This window comes from Plectropomus leopardus, chromosome 14, assembly GCF_008729295.1.
Source record: "Plectropomus leopardus isolate mb chromosome 14, YSFRI_Pleo_2.0, whole genome shotgun sequence".
NCBI lineage: Eukaryota > Metazoa > Chordata > Actinopteri > Perciformes > Serranidae > Plectropomus > Plectropomus leopardus.
The window spans coordinates 14,967,463-14,990,195 of NC_056476.1; positions in this window are offsets into that span (position 1 = coordinate 14,967,463).

Sequence of the window (22,733 nt, forward strand, 5' to 3'; positions counted from 1 at the left end):
GTCGCAGCAGGGACCCCTATCCCCCTCTCTTGATCTCTCTGACCAGAGGGTGTGTGTTTGGTGTGTGTGCGTTTGAGAAAGAAACGGATAAACGGTCCTGACTCATGAAACAGCCAGTCGACATCTCATCCAAGTCTAAAATAAATCAGTGACTGAAGGGGCTCTCCTGACAGTTGTGTAATGGCGCTTCTGTTTGTTTTTTAGTTTAAACTTAATTAACTCTTTAATACTCTTATGTAAACAAAACAAAATAAAACAAAACAACGCAAGAGCCACTCTAGCATATAAAAGTACAGAAACTGCACTACAGGGACCGATCTGATTTATTCATATTTACAGAATCATGATAGCCTTAGGTGATATCTTTGCCAGTAAATACATGAATATGTATTTCTGCTTTTTGAGACATGCTATGACTTACATATTTCCCTCGCACCGCCCATTTGTATTCATGTAAAACGTTTCAGGCACTGCATTAAAAGGCGTAATTTTCCACTTTTGAAACACATCTAAGTATCGTAAACTTGTGATGTGCCCTGCTAGAGTGGCGTGGCCTCGGAAGCTGCCCCTAAATGTTTGCTGAAGGGGGGCACCGGCTGGCCCTCGTAATACCCCATAATGTCCCTGCATAGTGATCAAACAATGAAATTTAATCAGTGGCCTCCAGCCTACTTCCCATAAAAATGTGTTCTCTAATATAAAGTTCATTTCTATGAATATTAAAGCAGCATATCATCTGTTGAATATTTCATTTGATCTTCACCTTTAATAATGCAAAATGAGGAATAGAACATTCTCCCCTTTTTCCTATAGATGATGACTTTGTCCACTTTTGTATATATCACATATTACATTACAAGCTGTGGTGTCTTTAATATATAGGTGTATTTAAAAATGGCAATGGATATTAAGCCAAGGCTTAAGGCATTTTGACTGTCGTTGAAATACAATGAATCAGAATGATGAGGGTTTAAAGTAAATGTCCAAAGTGAAGAATTGCTGGACACCTGCTCACTTTGAATGAACTTTGAATTCGCTACAGTAGGTGGTTGGGCAGTGCTGGAACTAACACATTTAGTGCCCTGGGCAAGCTTCCCCTTCTGCGACCCAAAAACCCCATTTTTTCCAATTCTAGTTATTGTTTTTATTGCCTGGGAATATAACACACACACAGTGACAGGGCTAACCTCAAGCATCACACGGCTAACATTATCAAACAGTAACATGTTAAACGATAGAGTTGAGTCTTTTTGGTGTTGTTATGAGATTAATGGTTCAGTGTTCGATGTTAACTGCTGCTGTGGGGCCTCAACACAGTGGCAGAATATGACAATTAGTGATGATATAACATTGTGCTGTGTGAGAGAGCAGGAGGAGAACAGCTCTCGAGGACCGTCCTCATGCACTGCATCTAACGGCATCAACAGCAGATTGTCAGAAAACAATCTGCAACATACATTGCAATGGTTTAGAAAAGTTGCTTTGAAATTAGACATTTCAGGCCACAACAATCTCGAAAACAACAGCTGAAATCCTGGAGGAATTAGAGTTAATTTTCTTAAATATTAGACTTTGAATTTTAAATTTTGATAATGTGAAAATAACCTTGGGCCAGCTGCTTCTCTCATCATAGGAGTTTAAAAAAAGTAAAAAAAAATCACGCAAACAAATGAGTAAAACACAACTGTTTCATCTCATAATAAAAAAGTATTTAACCTCCCACCGCTCCTGAAAGCAGCAGCCCTCGCTGTCGACTTTTCACTTCTTTGCTGTGGCCTCATCTGGTATATAACAAGAAACGTCCTCTGCTAGGTTTATTAATTTGCTTGTTTTTCGTGTGTTTATAAAAACACATTAGTTTGGCCTGTGTAGTAATGTTTACAAACTGTATGATAGTCTTGTCATGGTGAGGTGCCCGGAAAAAACGCAAACTGGTTGATCGCTTGATTAGATAATATTGTGTGGTGGGCCAAGTATAGTGTGTTTTTAAAGAGACAAGATGGGGGCTGTTTCTGCCACGGACTTTGGACAAGCCTGACTTGGGGGGTCACCTATGTTGCCTATAGGAGGATCCGCCTCAGTGGCTGAAGACTGGAGGACAAAGTCAGCAGCAAGCAGCAGATTTTTTGCAGACACTGAAAGTAATTTGTGATATAAAGATACTAAAGTAGTTATGTAAGGGCCGCACAAGCTCCCTGCAAAGCTTTGGATGCTTATCTAGTATAATTGTGTGACATTATAAGGATGCAAATGAAGTGTGTAGACATAGCAACCCTGTTGGAAAAAGCCTTGAGGCTGTCTCCCCTTTGTTTCCTTCCCCTCTCAGCCATGTTCTAATTGTATTATCCCCGTCATTTTAGTTATTTGCTTCTCTCTCGTTTGCTGTCTCCTTCCTCTGAATGTCTTTGTATAGCACAATCATCAAGGTGATAATTGCATTGCCAGTCCCCAGTAAGAGACATTCTTAATTATTTCAGCATTAGGCGGTAGTTATACAGGCAATTAATGCTTGACTTCACAATTATATACTTTGTTTGATTGCCTTTTATCAGCAGGATACAATGGGCTTATTTGCAGCTGACAAGAGGAGCACCACAGTTTTATACAAAAGATAAGTGATGTGACATTCCCTGTATGGCTCCCATTCACATGCAAACATCGCATGTTGCGTTGAAGTGCTTTTAATCTCACAAACACCCCGCGCATGAAAACAGTTGCATGGAATTGTGTGGACGCTGAATGAGCTGTCAAGCCATGAAAAGCAGTTTGGGTCAGTCTGTACTTTTCAAGACTTCATGCCTTCTCCGCCAATCTCACTTGAGATCGGTCTGAATTGTTGACACCTTCTTTGGAACACGTTTTTCTCGCTCATGTGGATCCTTCAAGTGCCATGCTTTTTATGTGCGGAGGAGTTGTTTGAACCTCTGTGCTTTATTGTTAGCCGGCGAGGTCTCTCTCTGTATCATTCCCAGAGTATCTGCAATCTTAGTAACAGTAACACACTTAAATATGTTGCTAATAAGTGACATTGTATTTTATATGCTGCTTTACAATTCGATGCAGGCCTAATTACACTGTGGTATACACCTGGCACTGGCCCTCACTACCACATTCCTCTGTCTTTAAAGTCTTGGCCCGGGCATCAAAGCTGCCTGGTTTTGATGATATTTTGGCACTGCTCAATGTTGGCTGCAACTTAAATGGGATTAGAGTGTTGCATGTAAAAAAATAAAAAAATAAAAAAAAAGGCCGCTGGTCTTCATCTCAGAGCAGAACAGGATATTATAAGTACTTTTCAATGTCAAAACTTATAGGAAGAACTGTACATATTAAAGGAAACTGCAAAACAGAAAAAGGTCCACAGAGTTTCGACTAACCCAGTCGGCTGAATTAATGTTTGCACTATACATGCAAATTTCAGTAATTCTGTGTTTAACATGTGGCTAGTTTCAGCCACAAAGTCTACTTGGTGATGGTTAGGAAAGGATCATGCTTTGGCTTAAAACAATAGATCTTCGTGCCACAATCCAACTTGTAAATGCTGGAGTGTCTTGGTAAAAAATAATGGCTTTTGGTGATACAGTCTGCAGTCACTCACAAATGAGAAAAAAATGTGAAAAATGAGAAGGAATTATATTAAAATCCCTTTATTGTAGTGGCTAAGTGATAAAAAAAAAAGCCAATATGTTTTTATAACTCTTATAAACTGCAACTTGGCAGTCTCCTCACCAAGGTGTCATGCCATCTACCATCCCCTCTGCTTCCTGATGACGAAGTCAGCTCATTAGCAATCAGAACCACATAACTTGAGAAATGTTATGATACGTATGAAATGTAAAAAATGTATCATATCTGTGGTTTTCAGAAATGTACAATGCCAACAAATCTTCTGGTGACTGGGCTGTCTACAGTGTATTATCATTAGTTCATTCATCCTCAGCTACTGCATCAATATTATAGACATATGTACCAGACTAGATTTAGCACACCTCCTTTAACAGACCAGTAAGTGCCCAGTCAAGTGCACACTCTTTAGACAGAACCGTAAAAGAACATGCCAACATTATCACAAGCTAAATTGGGTTCAGATATTGCAAGTCAGCACACCAGATGTCAAGTTTAATAAAAAAAAAAATTGTGACACCTGATGGTATGAGCCGAACTTGCAGACAAGAAAAGGGTGGAAGCCAGTATTCAAATGAAAGGAAGTGTTCACAGATGTGCATTTACTTTGTTTGCTAACTGCCAATTCGTGACTTACTCTGTTCTTAATTATTGTCTGTAACTGCCAAGCTGGGATACTTTTTGGCTGTAATATTGATCCATGTTGAAGCTGGAACAGAGGCAGCATGAACTCCTCTATCAACTTTAATGACTAAAAAAAGATTTTTTAAAGCTGCATTTGGTCATTTCTGACCTTTAGATCACTAGACTCCAAAGCAAACTCTCAGGAACGCAGCTCGCTGTAACATTGGCTCATCAACTTGTTATAGCTGCGTATTGATCCGCAATAAGGCCGGAGAAGCACCACTGATGCAACATGAGCACATATGCAAGAGCCAGAGAGCAACATTGAGCCTCAAACATTTCTGGTCTCCAAACAAGTCTAAATTCACTCTCTTTTGGGGATTTTTCATAAAAGGTCTGATTTATTTGTACCGTTCCTGAGACCCCAAAACAATTCCCCCCTCTCTCCACTCCCCTGCTGCTCAGCTTTCATATTACTAATGCTGTTCTTTGCCCAAGTAAACTTGCTTTATCATCTACGCGACATATTTTTGCTGTGCTACAGTGGCTGCAGATAGACCCGGAGTCCCAGATCTGGGACTGTCAACGGTGGGCTGCACAGCCATCTGATATAGACGCATCAGTATTAAATTGAGACTCTGTCATTACCAGTTAAAAACTCCTTGTAGTCGAAATAACCCTTTGAAATAACCCTTTGAAAGCTGAGCAAACTAGCTTGATTTCTTTTCAAACATGGGAAGAAGGCAGTAAGTAACAAAAAAAGAAATTACCCAAAAATTAACACGTACACACACACACACGACAGCGACAGATAGCTTTTTGAAAACAATTTCCTAAATCTACTATTTTTTTGCAATTTGTGGAACATCTCTTACCAAGTTGCTCTTTGCCTTTTTTCATGTTTTTGAAAGAAATCAAACCAATTTGCTCAGTGTTCAATGGGTTAAATACTTGTGAAAAGCATATGAAGGCAGCACAAACACAATGATGTCACTCCAGGTTTCAATGGGTTAAATATCAGTCCACTTCTCTGTTTTGGTGCAGTTGATGTCTACACCTGATGCGTACTGTACCAGTGTACACATTAACCATACTCAAATTTCCGACCCAAAAATTGAACAGTGTTTACACTCATCAAACGACCCGCACTTTGGGGTCAAGTGTAGTGAGATCCAGCCTCAGGTCCCTGAGTGAAAGCCCATTTAGTTCTTATCATCCAACATGTCCTGAGAGAAAGATCTGTGTCTATAGCTGCCATATCATCTATGACATAACCATTATTCACTTATTTGTAATTGTATTGGTAATTTATTATTGTTGCTTTTTTCTTTTTGCTTGACTATGTGTCTTGATGAATAAATTGTTTAAATGAATAAATAAAAGAAATAGAGAACAGTTAACAGTAATGCCTCAGTGAGCCTGCACAAGCTGACAGATCACATAACTGCACAAATAAAAAAGCTTCAAGAAAAGAATGTCTCTTGTATTATTTATTGAAACTTCAGTGTGTTTGTTTTTTTTTAATATAAGATGCTCCTGTTTGCATGTTTTTTAAATTTACAAGCATCATTGAGTCCTCCTGTGAGCTGCGGTGATGGAGTAACAGTGCAAATAGACCAATCAGTGTTGAAACAATTTCTTCGCAATTTATATGCATCCCGTAGTTTATGTATGCAACAATTAATGTGCTTCATAATTGACAACTAAGATCAGCTAGCCTCCTGCTGTGTTTGAGAAGTTCTGTTTTGAAGCCAGAGTGGATAAATGGTTTTGATACAAACATTTCTGATCTTTCTGATATAATTATCACAGAAAGCAAAGTGTTTACCAGTTTGTTAACATGTCACTCTGAGCACATTAATACTTGATATTTTATTACAAATGCAGTACTTTTTTTCTATGTCAGGCTTCTCAAGAGTCATGAGTTATTTTTTTCCAGGGAGTTCACAGTGTGTGAGCTAATCTGATCATTTGAACTGATCAGTTGAACTGAGCGTGTCTTGAAATGACTAAAATGACAAGTAAGGTCATGTTATTATGGAGCTTTTTACTGGAGACATGATGACAACAATAAAAAAAAAATTGCACCAGTGCAATGTGCAAAAAAATCAAGGTGCAGTATGGATTAAGGTGAGCATTATTGTAGACTATCTCGACAGATAAAAAAAAAGAAAAGAGCGAAAGCAGTTCTATCTGCCTTACATGTTCAGTGTGTGCCATCTAGAATGGAAACGTATTTAATAGTAATTATAATAATATCCATATCAATATCATCATCATCATTATTCTTATTATTTAGAACCAAGTAATGTAGGAGGGTGAATACATGGATGGACCTATCTAGAGCCACTTTCTTGTTTGTGTGTTCTGGGCTACTCTAGAAACATTGTCACTTCCCTATAATACATCCATGATATAACACTACACAACAAATGAATACAATAAATACGTGGATGTAAACTGGATGACTTTTAATGAGCCTTAAATCCATAGCTCACAGTAAAATGTACTAAAATTTACATCACAGAAAATATCAAGTGCAAACATTGTGAGAGTGTCAGTAAGTGACTGAGTGTGTTGAGGGGCCTTCATTGCCAGGGACACCTTCAACAGAAACAACAGGGAAAATACAATGACGCAGGACTGTAGTCTGCAGTCTACAGTCCACTTGGACGCAAGTAAGACAAGACAGGACAGCTAGCTGAGCGAATAGACGGTATATAAAGACATAATCCTTATTTACAGTCTATAGCTGAGCCTCGTGACTGCACTGGCGCCGCCTCGAACGTGAGCTTGAACGTGCGCAGTGACGAATGACGCACTGCACGTCAGGCGGGGTCGTTTGGGGTTGCCAGGTACCACGACACACATCCTACAGTCACAGCGTGGACATTTCACAGAAACTGTGATAAACGCTTTTACGTTATGTCACTGTGAAATCGGGAGACTAACGGGAGAAATGACCAACTGGGAGCAGGGCAGGAGAAAGGGTTAAAAAAGGGAGACTCCCGCGAAAATCGGGAGTGTTGGTAGGTATTATGATTCCTGCTAACAGATGCCCATAAATCTTACACACTGGACCTTAGTTGCGCCACCCGGCCAGCAAGCTGAGCCACAACAAATAACACCTGCGTTGTGGCCTGATGAACGTATCCAGCGTAGCCTGAATGCTAAATGCTAAAACATTTTCCGGGTCCTTCAGGTGACTCTTGTGTTCACTCGGGAACTTTTACCTTGAGTTTGTGACGGTGGGCCAGCCTCTCTATAGACTGACATTTTTATTTTGGCCGGCGAGGTGAGCAAACCTAGCAGCCTCTTGCATATTTTACCATGATGTGGCTCGTGGCTGGTGCTAATTTCCAACCCTGGTGGACTGGCCATACAACGAGGATGGAGGAGCAGAGGAGTTCAACCTGCAACAGATGGAGGACTTAACAGGGATTAGGCTGCAGACTACCTTCAGACAGGTAGGTCAAACTTTTCTTCAAAAAGCGTCCACGAACTTTGGCTATGTAGCTATGTGCTCCAAAACTGCGCAGTTTGCTTTAATGTGTGTGTTTGTGGTTGCGGCTGCTGTGGAGTATAATGTTTGAACATGTCCGCACGTTGTCTGCTTCGCTTTGCCGGTTTTATTCAGCTGTGTTTGGTCTCTGCACTCTGATAATGTTTTGCTTTCGTACTCTGCCGGCCATGTTTGTTTGGTTGTCTGAGGCCTGCTGTGAGGCCGCACTGGGACATGTTGCTGTTTTGATACTCAGGCTGTAAAGGGCTGTCTGTTGAAACGGACTCTGTCATTGGTTTGGACCGTAGACTGTTTCTGTAGTGTGATAACTCAACGTTTATTATTTACTCTTTAGAAGCCTATTGTCCCCCTTCACCTTTTAAAAATATAACTGTATCTTTTACTCAGAGTACTTTTTAAGTGAGCTACTTTTGACTTTTAACTACATACAATGTAATTCTTTCATGGTGCTTGAGTAAAATTTCTTTGAAGTAACATTATTTATTCATGTGAATAACTACTCATCATCCTTAGGGCTGCACAACATGCATAAATAAATACATTTAAAAAATGAAAGAATAATAAATAACAATTTAAAAAAAATAATTGCATATAATATGACAGATATTGTGATTTTAATAGGAGTGGCAATTTTAGTAGGGGTGGCAATTTTTGCGTTTTAATTTTCAAAACGATGATGCTGTAATTTTTGCCAGGGTCTCTACCAAACAAGCTTGTTCCCATTCTTCTGGACTATGATTTTCTTGGATGTGGCTTCTCTCTTGCAACGCAGTGCATTGTTTATAATGGTATGTTGTGACTATCTTAACTTTGTTAAACATTTGTTTTCTTTTTTTAAATAGCATGCCCCACAATTTGGATATTGCACTTGGCAGTACTGCATTTTCAATTATATTTTGCTTAATTGTTCCAAGTGCTAAATTGTAGGTGACTGGATTTGCTTGAGTTTTTTGAAGACATTTCGCCTCTCATTCGAGCGGCTTCTTCAGTTCAAACACAGTTCAAGTTGCTCAGATGAGGGCTGAAACGTCTCCCAGAATCTCAGGAAAGTCATTTTGCCTACGATATAGCATTTACAATTACCATGACCTGGATGACTGAGATTCTTTACCAGCAGCTCGCTTAAATGTGCAGCTCTGGTTAAGTTAGCCATCTTTGTGAAAGCAATTATTTCATAATACCAGCTCCATGTCATACATAATTACAGGAGGAACAGTAATCGCAATTTTACATTATACGTTACTCTCTACTTGATGTGAATTTGAAAATTACAGGTAGTTAGTGCAGCGGAGAGGAAATGATTGCAGAGTTCTTCCTCAGCTCAGCCAGTAAAAGATTTTTTTGAGCTCAGCGAAAGAAAGAAATGCTGACACAAAGAGGACGTCATCACTTGTGGCTCCCTCACAGTCAGACGCTCTGTAACTTTATTTTTTGCTTGCTGAGCTCTGCTTCAAAACAATAACAATAAGAAATGCAGTTACTATTTACTCATTCTGGACTAGAGGGGCGCTTTAGTTAAAGAGGGCAGCTTGAGTCACAACAGCAACTATTGTCTGCACCTCCCTGCCTGACATCTACCCGTACACACTGGCATCCACCCACCCACACACACACACACACACACACACACACACACACACACACACACACACGCTGCTTTACAAACACATGCACAGCAGTCATTGCCCATGCAGCAGGACATACATCAAGACCACCGTGTGGACATCAAAGATCAAATTACACCTCCCAGTATGAGACACATTGATAACCCCGATGTCAGTAGGAATCCAATCAAAATCTAAATTGTGCCCCACTAAAACGGCCCCCTTGATTAGTTCTCCAATAAAATCCATTTCCTGCCCTCGTGCCTATTTTAGGCAGTTTATTTCCCCTGTGGTATCAAGCAATAGGCCCTACCCAGGACTCCCATCTCTGAAGGCCGGGTGTGATGTGTGTCTGTCTGGAGTGCTTTACAGGAGCTTGATGCTTCTGTCCGCCCCCCGACCATTCCCGATGATTATACAAGCCCTACCGTTCGCTCTTCCAATATTCACCGCTGGCTCAACCTTTTGTGTCCACCCTGGGCAGAACGAAATGGGCAGTGCTTTCAGAAAATTGTGCCACTTTTTTGTACCCCTTTTTTATATTACTGTCCTGAATTGTAGAGCTATCTTGCAGAGAGAAATGGCACAAATATCCATCGCGTCTCTCTATCACAGCGCCACGATTCATTCAGCTACAAAAAAAGTCTTATCTCCCGATAAGAAGTTTTATATTTCAAACAAGAGCGCAGAAGTCATGTCTGGATCTGTATTACCATTATTACACGCTGCAAGTTTTATATAAATTCAACTGTGGCACTTAAAGTGATATTTCTCTTTTTGCGCGCTTTCATATTTATTACACTTAGCTCTTTGTTATTCCTCTGGTGCCCACATTATGTGTTCCCCAGAGTCTGTATTTGTCATTGATGCTTCTCTTTATTTCTGACTCTATAAACTGCTGTTAAGTACAAATTATGTCTTGAAATTGACCTCAGAGCGCACGATTGATCGTTGAATCAACCTTTCTCTCAAAGTAAAAAGGGAGACTTTTGCAGTGCCTTAAAAGAAATAATTAATTGCTGTTTGCAGTGACATGCAGTGTTGATACTTGATGGTATAAGGCAGTTTTCGTTGGCTACAGCATGGAATAAACAGTATACTGAAAGTTGTCAGTGCTACCAGTTACACAGCATCAACTATACTTTTAATTAAAGAAACTCTTTCACTAAAAATGTGTTTTTCTCATGTTTATGCCCCCTGAAATTTCTGACCTGGACTGTACTGACTTGACTGTAAAGTTTATTAGAGATGTGTTTTCACATTCATCTGTGTCTGTGCACTTCCCTGTATCAGAAATCCAAACATACCCTGGCAAGTCAAATTAGGTCCATTACTTATATGAAAGCCAATCGCTGTCTAATACAGGAAAATGCATATTGACGGGGGAACAGACTTTGATGCGACACTCGCAAAAACACCTGAGTCCTCTAGCACAAAGGTGTTAACAGTAGAAGTAACAAATAGTTCTTAAATTTCCTGATTAGATTAGTTTTCTGCACCTTTTGATATTTTTTTTCTTGCAGGAAAATCATGTTTAATAAAATATTTGTGTAATTGTAAGTGTTTTGACTTTAAAACTTGCCCAGAGGGGGACTTTAAAGTAGATTTGTGTGATGTGGAGTACAGTTTTAAGAACTATTTACCAAAGTTCCTGGTTATGGCTGCACACCTTTGCTGCATCACATACCTCTCTGCTCCCCGTCTTTTTTCCAGTTAAAAAAATGCAAATTGCAATAAAAGGGAAAAAGAAATCAAATCTTTAATTAGAGCTTGTGCCTTTTTTTAATAGCTCTGGAAATAGAATTAACGTCATGGTTTAATCGGTTTAATGACTTTTTATGATTTTATGACAATTGCTTATAAACATGATTTTGAACTCATAACATGCAGAAAATGACACATTCATTCTGTTTAAAAGTCTCAGAGTCCAAAGCTGTAAAACATGGTTAGATATGCTGTATTTTCATATGCTGTGTATCTGTATTTAGTGTATTTTTTTATGCCGTGCAACCCTCAAACCAGCTATCTGGGTTTTAAGTAGTGTCAGCAGTTTGAAGGATAACATACATACAAGATACTTTTCTTCATCCAAGTTTTTTTTTTTTTTTTTGGATGAAGGATTTTTTTTTGCAAAGAGAAAGAATACACACTGTGTTTGTTCATGCATAGACCTTATAACATATAACACATAAACACCTGTAAAGTTACAAACAATGGGAAAGTGAAATCAATATTTTTTTAAAAAAAATCACAGGGGTTATAAAATATGTGATGAAATCAAATTTTAATACCTACATATTATTTAAATCCTGTAAATCCAGTTAACTTTCCCTTGACTGCATAAATTTTACCAAAGAGAAGACATTCACAGTTTCTGCTGAGCGACACCAGATATAGTGTCCTATTGACCCTTACCTCTTTCGAGGAAAGGCAGCAAAGGGTTAAACGCCACTAATCCTCCATCTTCTATAGAAGAGTGATTTATCATTGGACTTGACAAAAGGTGATTTGTTTACTCATAGATCCGCCCCTTTAGATATACATCCTGCTGCCTGCTCCAGATTCAATCTCTCTCCGTCTGCTGAAAGTATGTGACAACTTGACATGTTGACGTGTGGATGTAATTGTGTGTCACGCATATAAAGTTTACTAAAATGGAAATTGACCATCCAGGGATGTTTTACAGCAGAATTACCTAATTTACTGTATTGACATTATTGACCCCTTTACAGGCCGGAGAAGGGATTCTGGTGACCTCAGCCAGTAAACACATTGGAGGAGATCAATACGACAAAGTCAGAGTTCACTCGGCTCCCCCGGCCAGGTTGATTGCAGAATGAACTCCATTAAAAGTTTCCAAGGCCCGAAAGTCAAACATCATTTGGCTCAGACGTCAGAAAGCGTCTGCAGGAAAACCAAAAGACACGCCGGTGCTAATGGAGTTTGTTTTGGGGGCTTTAATTGCAGGTGCAGCGTGCCAATAACTCAAAGAGCTGTGCACAGGGAGAATTTGTTAAAGGGAGCAACTGTGTCTGAGATTAAAGTCAAAGCACTGAACTTCACTAAGCCCTGTCCAAACCGCAGATTTCTGGCCCGGTGACATCTGCGTCACCATTGACAGCTGTCCTCTTAGATCTGTGGCCGTGTCACTGCGGCAGAGCACAAAGCTCCCAGCAAGTCAGCTCCCCACAACTCAGTGTTTAAGTTGTCATCGCCGTCGTGCTCACAGAGAAGTTTTTCGGTGACACCTCTTTATGCGAGGACACCTGCCACAGTCATTACTCTAATTGTCCGTTTTGTCTCGTGAATGAAGGGCACACAGAATGAAATTAGGCACTCGAGTTGCCACCACAGTGTTGATTCGATTCAGTAGTCAGACTTGGGAGGTCTACAGTAATTGCATTCACAAATTGCGCCCCCTCCTCACACCCTGCCATCGCCTCCTGATGAAGGCGGCATTTTCTGGAGCTGTTCCCCCCTCTGCTCTGCTGCCACTCTGTGTATTCTTCCCCCCTTTTTTCCCCACCAGCCACAGCTCCACACACTCCTCATCAGTCACCACTTCCTCCCCTTCTCTGCGACTCCTCCGTCATCCCTTCATCCCTCTGTCTGCAGCCAAGACTCACTTTCCCTGCTATTTACGAAGATAAAGCCATAATGGCTCCCTTTGTGCTACTGACGGCCACTCAGCCGTGGCAGCCCCAGTCAACAGATAAATATTTCTTTTCTCCCTTTTCCTTTATCACGAGCTAGCTTCAATTAGCACGAGTTACAGTTGTTAAATGAAATTCCTCTGTGACCTTTGCCTCCTTTTGACTAATTGAACTTTGTGTGAACGGTTTGTTCTGCGCTGCCAGAGGATGTGTGTGGTGTGAGCTGGTGGGATTCAGGATGGAGGACGTGACATGTTTTGTTTGCGGACTGATAAATGGATGTATAATGCAAGTAGATAAAGGTTTGCAAAGGGGATGGGGCTGGGGCTGGGATGGGTAGGAGTACATTTGAACCCCCTCCCCTGCTTCCCCCAAGCTGTCCAAAGCTTTGACATGTGGGCCGACACTCTGTCCCTCTCTTCGTTTCCCTCCCTCTGTCTCCTTTCTCCCTCCTTCCCTCCCCCTCGTCGGGTAGATAGATATTTTTATTCCTTGGCACCTCCGTGTAGATAGGCCATTGGGCTCCTGTCTGCTGGGGCAGCTGGCTGGGGGTTGGAAAGGGATGAAGGATAAGTAGATTCAATCGGGCGTTGCAAATCAACTTTTCCACCAGCATCCTGGGAAGACCTGATAATACAGGTTTCTAATATCTGACCTGTCTGGCAGAAAAGAGAGAGTGAGAGGCAGGCGGAGGGAGGGAGAGAGAAAAGAGGAGAGCAATGGAAGCAAGAGAGAGCAATGAACACATTGATTTGATGCGGCTAATAGTTCTGCAGTTGATAAGCACACTGGCGCCAGTCACAAAAATGAAAGGCTAGCAACAGAGTGAAATAAATTGGGTCTAGCTTTTTTTCTTTTTTTTTTTGTCTCACTCCCGTCAGAGTTTTGGACATGTATCACAGGGGTTTGGCAGACAGGGCATCAGCAAGGTTTCCTGTTTGTGTCTCTCCACCTGTCAGCCTTCATCCACTCCCCCAATCTGAATACTGTTATCAGCGCTGTTTCAAAAACTCAAACACATTCGGGGCTGCTTATGCGAGTCAAACTCAGACCTGTGAAGGAGAGAAAACAAGACAGTGGGAGCACAGCAGTGTGAAACATGCAGTATGAGCTGCTGTTGACAATAAGGCAACACAGCGCTGAATGTACTAATGTGTGAGGGACACTCCTTCAAAGTGCGGCTTAATTTACATTAATGCCACATTTTACATCCCTGATTTTAAGGATGTACTACTATACAGCTATTGTATGGTTTTGTGAAATAAGGTTCAGTAAGATACTGAGCTTGTGAAATGATGTTCAAATATCATTTCAAAGGTTGTATGATTTGATATTTGAGATATGAAGCAATTTATTTGAGAATTCATGTTGAGAATATGAAATACATTAATTTTTAAGAAAGACTCTCATTATTTCCAGAGGGCTTCTAATATTTCAGAAACTGAGTCATTATTTTGCAAAATTGTTCTTATTTTCAGAGCCATTATTTTTGAAAAGGTTTCTCATTATTTTGAGTTTCTCATTATTTTACGAAAAGTCATTTTTGAGAAAGTTTCTCAATATTCTGAGATTTTTTTATTTTAAGATAATTCATTAATTTGATTTAGTTTATAATTATTTTGAGAAAATTTCTCATGTTATCAAGTCATTATTATTATTACTTTGAGAACTGATTTCTTTATTTCAGGGTATTAAGTCAATATCTGAAGTTTCTCATTTTTAAAAAAAAATGTTTGTCATTATTTGAGATACATAAATTATTTTATTGTGATAAGTAATAAGTAGTAATAAGTTATTCTTTTGAGATAAGCAAGTCAGTATTTTGAGAATTCCTCTTTGTTCCCAGAAATTTTCTTATTATTTTTCATAAAGTTACAAAGTTACTAAGTTACAAAGATACAAAGTTTTATTTTGAAATTATTCACTTTTTTTTGAGAATGCTTCTGATGAATTTGAAATACTAGGTTATTATTTTGAGATAAATGCCTCATAATTAACTAACTCAATACCTTGAGAAATTCACTCATTATTTAAGAAAGTTTAAAATGACTTGCAGGATTTATTTTTTTATTTTTTATTTTATTTTTTTATTATTTTATTTATTTATTTATTTATTTTGTGTACATCCCTGCTGTAAACCTAGTCAAAAAAATTCAAGTTATGTAAATGGTCAAAATTTTATTGACACAAATTTTGGCTTATACTTTTAACATGTTAAAAGGAATATTTTGTAACTTTATGTTCACAGCTGACAAGTTGTGACCAAACAGACCCGCTTCTCTCTGAGGTGTTTGAGTAAAAACCTGCACGGATCAACCCTGCTGAGACAGACAGGGCCGAGCCTGCTGTGTCTGTCCAGCCTGCGCTCTTTGTGACAGTGCACACACTGCCACTCTGACCTTTCCTGATGCTACCAGGTACGATGGAGCCAATACTGGCGCTAACGAGACAGTGACATAGCTTGACAGCCAAGTGTGCCGCGCAATTATTCCACCGAAGAAAACCGCTTGTCGGCTCGCGTGCGTGTAGGTGAGGCGTGCGTGTGTTTTTTTACAGCCAGGGAGAAAGACTCAGAGTGCATGCTTGTGTCACCAGCTCCTGCAGGTCCCTGTGTAGTCAGTCAACAAAGCTGCATTGTTCTTATTAATGATTGATGTGTCCAAATCTCGGTAGAACTGCCCTGTCAGATCCCACACAGGTGAGTTTCATCAGCATGAACTCGGTCACCTAGAATGCCTCCTGTTCGGGAAGGGGGTTCGCGCCGATCTCAGAATAGCCTGGCCTTGCCTCCTCCCAGGATCGCCTGACGTGACCCATTTATTGACATTGTTGTCAGCTATGCTGGTTGAGTCTTTAGGCCATAAGCAATTTACTTTTTCCCCTCCACTTTATTGAAAAAAAAATCCCCAACCTTGAGCAGAGTGATATGTGGGCTCACTGTATCCACACCTACGCTCAGATTTAGTAGGATGTGAATGGTTATGTCACATGTCAGTATCACTACACACAGAACGATGCAGGTCATCAGAATTCATGTTTTGTTGTGCCTTGCTTGCCATTTACAATTTTTTGTCGGAGGATTATCTCCTAAATAGACGATTAGATTCATCTTCATCTGATTAACAGCAGTTAATTAGCTGGATAAGCTACTGAAGCGCGGCACCGGTGTTGTTCTTCTGGAACATTTCAGATGAGGTGACTTTGAGAATAGTGTCAGTAAATCAATTAAGTCCTCAGTCAATAAATTAAACTGGCAGAAGATAATAAGAAGTACTGTATATATACAGTAGTAGCACCACCTACTCTTGAATTTGACTTTGACAAATTGATTGAATGATTAAATCCATACCTTTTAAACAGATGACAGAATACATACGAGGCCGTATTGTTTATTTGTATTGTTTGTTTCTAAGTTGCCTTTCACTCGATACATTCAAGGTTATTAACGACAGCAATGGATAATTTGTGGTATACATTACTCAACTCAATGTGATTACTGTGAAAGTTACTTGACATGCTGTAAGCAGGATGTCCTTTGTACTGTATCTTGTATCCATAAATTTGATAAGAGAAGAAAACAAAGTATTTTTCAGAAATCCCTACAAAGAACGGATGTTCGGATGACAAATCCAAAACACAGATACATTTGACACAAGGCGCGCTTTCTGATCCGTCATGTCATTGCTCCATCAAATTTCACACTGGCTACAAGTTGCGCATAGTTATTACATCAAAGCAAGTGCATAGAGTATTAAAATAATCCAAGTGGGGGAGAGGCGGGCATCAAACATGGAGGAAACTGCAACAGGGAAGTGGGGTCAGGACCTCGTGCTGCTGCCTGGATAATAAAAGAAGGATTTGTGCTCAGAACAAAGGGAGAGAGGTGGAGGACTTGGAAGTGACTGCGACTGAACAACATCCAGCAGTCAGTCAAGCTGCAATGACTAAAATACAATATGTGGCAACACATGATTTTAGGAAAACAACAGTGTTAAATTCTTTATTTTTAACAATACATCTCACAGCACAATTTTGGGGCCCTCGCGAGCGCGGTCGCCACCCATCACCGCCTGCTAAGTGTTGAAAATTATTGTTATCAGTTTGAAGGAATTAAAATCAAATGCAAAATGATCTATTCACTGAAGCCCGTCTCGTCTACTTTGATCTGTATCTCTTTGTGAATTAAGGATAACAATTTTGCTTCACATCAAGCACTTCAATCAGATAGTTAGACACTCTTTGGTGGGAATATGTGCCAACTTCCAAGGGCATAAATCAAAGGAATAAGAGGGAGTTGCTATTCCTTTGTTGCAAAGGCCACTTGGCTCAGATACATCAGTGGCTGAGCTTACTGCAATGCCTCGGAGGACTCGGTGCTCGGCGTTGTTATTGATCTGTCTGTGTAAAGTTTCTGCAGAGTGATTCCGCGTCTAAAGCAGCTATGCATTTTTAAAGGCACGCCGGGTTGCAGACTGGACACGTAACATTTATCTATACCTTAAACCCTAATTATAGCAATTCCACTATTGACAAATTGTCGTTCTGTGAGCTCACCTTGCTCAGTGGCGCGCTCAGACGTCCATTTCTTGATGCTCTTAATTTGTAGTCATGTGTTTGTGATTGATGGAAATTTCAGCCTGTGGATTGGGAGAGTGTTGCAGGACTGATGGGAAGCAGCGGTCACTCTGCGAATTGTTATTTCAAATAGAGCACGCCATGCTCTTAACGTTCCTCCCTCTCCTCTCTCTATAAGGGCGGTATATTCTTAACAGTGATCCATTGTGGTGCCTATGACAAGAAAATAATGTATTTCTACCAGAGTCTATCAGAGAAATGACTTTGGAGGTAGAGGGAAGAGGAGTTAGATCAATATGTTTCAGGCAGCTGTGAGTGTTTTTGAAACTGAATTTCCACCTTCCTTTGAGTTGTTTTGACCTTGATCTCCAAGAAGATATGTCTCTGCTGCTCCCCAGCTTTCACCACTCCGTGATTATCCTGTACACCATGAAAGATAACCTGCGCAGTGAGCTCCACTTTTCCCCGGCCCCCCTCGCGGATGCCCTCGCCATTATCTTGCCAATCCGAAAACAGAACAAAAGATGTCACAGCGCGGCCATAGCACACCTTCATCCCTCGCACACCCCTCATTATTATTATTCCCTTGCTGTCTAACTGTTCTCGGTGATAATTGAATTTAAATGAAGAAAAGGCAAAGGAGAATGTTCTTTTTGTGCTACGTTAACATGCTGTCATTAAAAGTGCCGGTTGTTTTAATGGGCCAGGTCTTAAACGATCAAGACTGTAGAGAAACTGGGGAGAGAGGTGGAAAATAGCAAAGACAACGAGAGAGAGATTAGAAAATTGGATTATAATTAGTTTACTGCAAATTGCTCAGGTTCTGAAGCACTTTATGGCTCGTGGGGATCTTCAAATCTTCCTGTTTGTGCACGGCTCAGGCCCCCATATGTGCATATTCTGTTTTCAGATTAGTTTACAATGACACGCGGGGCCACTACTCGGACCAAAGGAAATGGGCATGAATGCATGATGGGATTTCTGCCAAAATAAACATCCAGCCTTGTCCCCCCAGATGATTGCTCAAAGAGAGGTGCTCGTTGAGGCGTCAGCCCGACAGAAACACATGTTGTGACAGCTCACACGGAGCGATTCGATGCATGCAAAAATCAAATGATATGCCACAGCCAGGGAGCCCTCCCAATGAAAACAAAATCAGGGCATTAGCATGTTTCAGCTGTGCCTCAATCAAGGTTGTCTGTGGTCTCTGGTTTTCATGTCCCTCAGTGGGATTGGAGACAGACAGAGCAACAAAGCAACACCCGTGTGGATATTAAATGGCTTTTTTGAAAGAATTCTCTCCCCGTGCTACAGTATGCGCTCCTTTCAACCTGACTGGTTAGCCAAGCAAAAGGAAACATCTACAGTTCCATATGGTCATGCTGTGCTAAGATACAGGAAAGAGCATTAGTCTGACATGGACTTTGATCGATGCATGTCTCATATTGGCCTCAAGGCTGATGGGCATTGGAATTTAGAGGGTACATCTAGTTTTTCAATTTCAGGAAAATCCGAACAACCAAGATGTACATGCAATAAAAATGTGCACTCGTGATGTAGCTAAGATTGAGCCAAGAAGCGCACAAAAAGGTTGAATTGATTTTTTTAAGACACCTGGAGAGTAAGTTCATACATACCGAATGTTGACATTTTCAGTTTTGTGTGGGCATCATTTCTGGGGACAAATTGGGCAAGTTATACGAGTAATATCAACAGTATCAGCTGTGTCTAGTGGGGTAGTGATGGCAGCTGGAACCCAAAATACATTACATTTTCATTATGACCAGAGCAATGCGGCACATAGTAAGGTGCACTCTTGGTGCACCCCATTTATTCTGAATGAAGAGGTGGCTGCTGCAGTTCAATGACCTCTTATCTGATGGTGTGCCGCTGTCATTGAAGCCATCAGAGTGAAAGGATTAAGCCTGGCTTATATCGATATAAGTCCTGAATGGAGCTAAACACACACACATACACATGCACTTCAGACAAACACACACACACACACACACACACACACACACACATGCAATATAGCATGTCCTTCTGAAAAACATTAGAAAGGCATATTAGGTCAGAGCTTCTGGGTAGGAAGATATGTTTTCATCTTGCAAGCAGATGAGGAAAAAAGGCAAGTCAATAGAATTCTCTCAAGTAGATATTAAACAAATCAGCCTCGGCCGCCGGTCCATCCCTGGATGTCAATAGTACAATGACATCACATTAAATGTGCACCACAGAGCATTTACATCATATGTTGGGAAAGAATTGAGGCGGCGGCTGCCTCGCCGCACTGATGGAGAGGTTAGAGGACTGCTAGTACGCATTGATCACTATTTGCAAGGATGCAAATAACTATTATCCTTCTACAAGTGTGGACACGCATACACATACGGTAGATGTGATGTGTATCGAAGCATCTTCACAGTTGTTTAAGAGACAAAGCGACTGCTCTGTCAATAAACATGTTGCCATGTTTGGACTCTATCGGTTTTTCTTTAGAATACTTGACCTAAATGTCCTTCTTTTGCTTTATTTCCTGTAAACATGAAAATTTGCTTACATCGGGCCTCCTATGAACCTTGTGGGGATTTGTTGCAGCAATCAAGACTTGGTCCATCTGACAATTAGATCTGATGACCTTCAGACTGCGTGCTTCTCAAGCACAATGTAGCCCCTATGCATCACTCCAGCAGCATATCAAACATTTATGTGCCCTGAAATCCTGAAGCTGTTTGAAAGCGGTTACTCAACTGATGATCGGTTTTAATATTCAGTTCAAAACCTGCTTTAATGTTTCACCATTGTCACCTTGTGGCCTGATAACACAAACAGTCCAATGATTAAAACCATATACTGTAATGCCATCTGAAGTAACAGCGATGCCTCTGTGTTGATCTGTTCTGTTTCAGCATGCGTGGTCATAGTTGCGTGAAGACCTGCCTTTGAACCTACCTGCTTTAATGTTCGCTAATGCAGAGTTTCATCAGATAGGACCAAATTACTTCTCTGACATGCATAATGTATTGTTATGTCTTGACACATCTAGCTCAAGATCAAGCAAAATGTAAGAAAAAGGGTCAGCCCTTCCTGCTGATTTCCCACTAACTGTAACCTATTGTGTTCCTATTCGTAAGGCTTCAGTATTTGCGATAGTTAAGTAATTTAAGGGCTTAAAATATTACAATAGGGGAAATCATGCAGCGTTTTGATTTTTAACTTTTACCACCTCCTCTTCACTGCTACTTTATCCTGATTTGCATACATAGGGTAAAAAGTGTGTTCCAGTTAGGGCTGAGTGATATGGAGAAAATCAAATATCACAATATTTTTGTCGAGATACCTCAGTATCGATCCTGCAGTGATAATGTGGGGTTGACTGTTGGTGCTTTCATAAAATCTTAACACAATGAGATTTTTGATAAGCAATCATTTGTGATGTTGTTAAGAATGACTAAGGGAAGGTAATTTTTCAAAAAAGTTTCAGGATGTGAGAAAGCCTGAAGTCCACCTGTGTGTCTGTGGATAAACTGATGTGGCCTTCCTCAGGGCAAACGGAATCGCAGTGGTCTTTATTAACTATAAATCCTATCACAAGGAATTTTTCTCTTCTGCTTTGTTGTGAAGTCAGTTTGTTATATCAATTCAGGCTGACATGGCTTGCTCAAACTTTCAAGTGCTCATAAATTTGCAATTCTTCTGTTGGCTAAATCACAGATAGTGAGGTTAGCTCGAAATGCAAAAGTCTGTCAGTGAGCAAGTGATGAAGTTACACCATTGGTCAGTGTTGATCCAACATGGTGTTTCCCTGTTGGCTGTTGCTCTTTTGAATAGGCACGAACAGTCCTGAATTACGCCTTCGGGAGGCTTTTGTTTACAGCTGTTTGACTACTGTTTATTCATTCCAAATCTTTCACACACTACAATTATGGCCAATGGCTGTTCAGCCTCCAAAAGTCATGTGGGGACTGACATGGACCTCTCCAGAAATGTAACCGTGTCGCGATAATGCAGAGTATTAGGCCTACTTGATCATTTTCGGGGCATTTTCCCTTTATTGACAGGACAGTTTTAAATAGACAGGAAAGATGGGAGAGAGAAGGGGGGATGACATGCAGCAAAGGGCCACGGGCCAGACTCAAACCCCGGCTGCTGCAGAGGCCTCAGCCATATGGGACGCACACTCTACCTGAGCTAGAGGTCACCCCAGGTCTACTTTTTAATGTCTATTTTTGTAAACTGAACACCATTTCCTTGTGTGGAAACAAAACTTTTGTTTATTTTTATGTCAGACATAAGAAACAAATTGCGATGACAGTAAAGCCCCCACAAAATAGTATTTTAATGTTTTTTTAAAATATGTATTTTCATAATTTTTGGGGGGCTGGACTGCAGCAAAGTCCGTGACTTCCTGTTTCAAATGGTTTCATATGCGATTCAGCCATACACTACGTTTCGACCTATTTTTGTTGCAGTGCATTGTGGATCATGTTGCCTGTAGATTTGTGTGAAGTTGTGTAACTCAAATCAGGGTTGCTCATCAGCTCGCCAGTTCAACATTCCTCATTTAACTAATACCAGTCTCAACAAGAGACATATTGACTAAGACAGAACCTCATGGTGTCATAACTAATAACTCAGTGTCTTGATTTACCATCCATAATTCACTCCAGCAAGGCACTTACTGTCTTGGAATAAGTTGGAATATTTAAGCAAACAGATATACGCCTTGTGGCATTTAAATAAGTAATACATCTCCCTCCCAAGTGTTCTCAATTCTGAAAAAACGACTGCAATCCAGTATACAAGTTTGATGCACCGCTCACCAGAATGAGCGTTTTATTTTTCATGCTTTTGCCATCCATTAGCCGTGTTTTTAAACCAGGTTGACACACTTTGAAATACAGTTATTCAGAATGTTGGGAGTCAAATTGAACATTCATTTGCCATGCCGAGATACAGTACGCAACGATGCATATGGATGCAGTGCATCACTGGGTTTGAGTTTCTCTCTCTGCAGAGCAAGTCGGTTCATGGTTAGATGCTGGAAGCATGCAGTTGTGACAGCTACTTAGAAAAAGCATATGATAGCATCACTCATGTATGAAAAGCCTCGCTGCATATCGTGCT